The 2,892-nt window shown below is 36.1% G+C and overlaps 1 pseudogene; it reads right to left on the bottom strand.

Annotated features, from left to right (window-relative positions):
- Positions 1 to 249: 249 nt before the first annotated feature.
- Positions 250 to 331, bottom strand: LOC115945004 (U4 spliceosomal RNA; annotated as a pseudogene).
- Between the last annotated feature and the right edge of the window lie 2,561 nt (positions 332 to 2,892).

Raw genomic sequence — 2,892 nt, 5'->3', positions numbered from 1 at the left:
ATGCCTTTACTACATCACATATTCCTCAGCAGATGTATGAGATAACATGTTAACTTCCACCACGCTCCAGCAATATGTGGTAATATATTTAATGGTCCTAAAGTGATATTCCTTTGTTATTTTAATTTCATATCTCTGTTAGTGAGGCTGAGTAAATTCACTTGTTCTTTGGCAAGGTGGCTTTCTTCCTCTGTGAATCCTTACACCTTTTAACCACTTTCAATTCAGGTGTTTGTCTTTTTTTTAATTAATGTGTAGGATATTTTTCAATTAGCAATAATTGTGCCTCAGATAAACCTCATTGGCTATGATACTGCCACTGTGCAAAGCTTGTGTAGGACATATATATATTTTTAAAGATTTTATTTATTTGACAGAGAGAGACACAGCGAGAGAGGGAACACAAGCAGGGGGAGTGGGAGAGGGAGAAGCAGGCTTCCCGCGGAGCAGGGAGCCCAATGCGGGGCTCGATCCCAGGACCCTGGGATCATGACCTGAGCCGAAGGCAGACGCTTAACGACTGAGCCACCCAGGCGCCCCGTGTAGGATATTTTTATATGTTGAATATGAACCCTTTATTTATTTATCCTCTAGGATTTTGTAATATCTACTACAAATATATTTTTCTCTATTATTTGTCTTTTGGTTTTGCCATATGATTATATTTTAAGTTTGAAGGGCTCAAATATTTCAAATCTTCCTCTATAGTGTCTAGGTTACCTAGCTTGAATAAAAAGTTTTCTTGACTCTTAGATTATACATAAGTTTTCAAATTATCTATATTAATTGTATTTATTTTTTATTAGTATCAGAGGTAGAGTTTAGTGATTCATCAGTTGCATATAACATCCAGTGCTCATCACAACAAGTGCCCTCCTTAATGCCCATCACCTTATTATCCCGTCCCCCCACCCACCTCCCCTCCAGCAACTCTCAGTTTGTTAATTTTATTTTAACATTTTCATCTTTAACAATGAAGAATTTTATTTATTTTGTGTGAGAGAGGAGCCCAAACTTTTTATCCTTTCTTTTTCTTAAGTTTTTATTCAAACTCCAGTTAATTAACATACAGTGTTATATTAGTTTCAGGTGTACAATATAGTGATTCAGCATTTCCATACATCATCTTGTGCTCATCAGGACAAGTGCACTCCTTAATCCCCAGCACCTATTTCACCCATCCTCCCACCCACCTCCCCTCTGGTAACCACAGTGTGTTCTCTATAGAGTCTGTTTCTTGGTTTGCCTCTTTTCTCCCCCTTATGTTCATTTGTTTTGTTTCTTAAATTCCACATATGAATGACATCATGTGTTGTCTTTTTTTGACTGACTTAGTTCACTTAAAGTAATACTTTCTAGCTCCATATCATTGCAAATGGCAAGATTTCATTCTTTTATGGCTGAGTAATATTCCATCATATGTATATGCCACATTTTTTTTTATCCATTCATCAACTGATGGACATGGGCTATTTCCATAATTTGGCTATTGTAGATACTGCTGCTATAAACATCAAGGTGCATGTATCCCTGTGAATTAGAGTTTTTGTGTTCTTAGGGTAAATATCTAGTAGTGCAATTGCTAGATAGATCATTGGGTAGTTTTATTTGTAACTTTTTGAGGAAATGCCATACTGTTTTCCAGAATGGCTGCATCAGTTTGTATTCCCACCAACACTGCAACAGGGTGTCCCTTTCTCTGCATCCTCGCCAACACTTGTTGTTCCTTGTGTTGTTGATTTTAGCCATTCTAACAGGTGTGAGGTGATATCTCATTGTAGTTCTGATTTGCATTTCCCTGATGATCAGGGATATTGAGCATCTTTTCATGTTTCTGTTGACCATCTGGATGTCTTCTTTGGAAAAATGTCTGTTCATGTCTTCTGCCCACTTTTAATTGGATTATTTGTTTTTGGGTGTTCAGTAGTATAAGTTGTTTATAGATTTTGGATACTAACCCTTTTTCAGATATGTCATTTGCAAATATCTTCTTTCATTCTGTAGGTTGCCTTTTAGTTTTATTGATTGTTTCCTTTGCTGTACAGAAGCTTTTTATTTTGAGGTTCCCAATAGTTTATTTTCGCTTTGTTTCCCATGCCTCAGGAAACATATATCTAGAAAGAAGTTGCTTTTGAGAAATTCTTTGTAGATCTTAAATACTAACCCTTTATATGATATGTCATTTGCAAATATCTTCTCCCATTCCGTGGGTTGCCTCTTAGTTTTGTTGACTGTTTCCTTTGCTGTGCAGAAGGTTTTTATCTTGATGAAGTCCCAGAAGTTCATTTTTGCTTTTGTTTCCCTTGCCTTTACAGACATATCTTGAAAGAAGTCACTATGGCCAATGTTGAAGAGGTTACTGCCTATGTTCTCCTCTAGGATTTTGTCTTACATTTAGGTCTTTCAACCATTTTGAGTTTATCTTTGTGTATGGTGTAAGAGAATGGTCCAGCTTCATTCCTCTGCATGTGGCTGTCCAATTTTTCCAGCAACATTTATTGAGGAGACTGTCTTTTTTCCATTGCATATTCTTTCCTGATTTGTCGAAGATTAGTTGACCATAAAAAAAAAAAGAAAAAGAAAAAAAAAAGAAGTTGCTATGGCTGATGTCAAAGAAGTTACTGCCTGTATTCTCTTCTAGGATTTTTGTAGTGTCAGGTCTCACATTTAGGTTTTTAATCCATTTTGAACTTATTTTTGTGTATGGTGTAAGAAAGTGGCCCATTTTCATTTTTTACACATTGCTGTCCAGTTTTCCCAACACCATTTATTGAAGAGACTCTTTTTCCCGTTGATGTTCTTTCCTGTTTTGTCAGAGATAAATTGACCATATAATTGTGTGTTCATTTCTGGATTTTGATTGATCTATGTGTCTATTTTTGTGCCACTACC

The sequence above is a fragment of the Leptonychotes weddellii genome, chromosome X (genome assembly GCF_054177405.1).
Source record: "Leptonychotes weddellii isolate Sample4059 chromosome X, ASM5417740v2, whole genome shotgun sequence".
NCBI lineage: Eukaryota > Metazoa > Chordata > Mammalia > Carnivora > Phocidae > Leptonychotes > Leptonychotes weddellii.
This window is presented reverse-complemented; position numbering and strand designations above follow the sequence as displayed.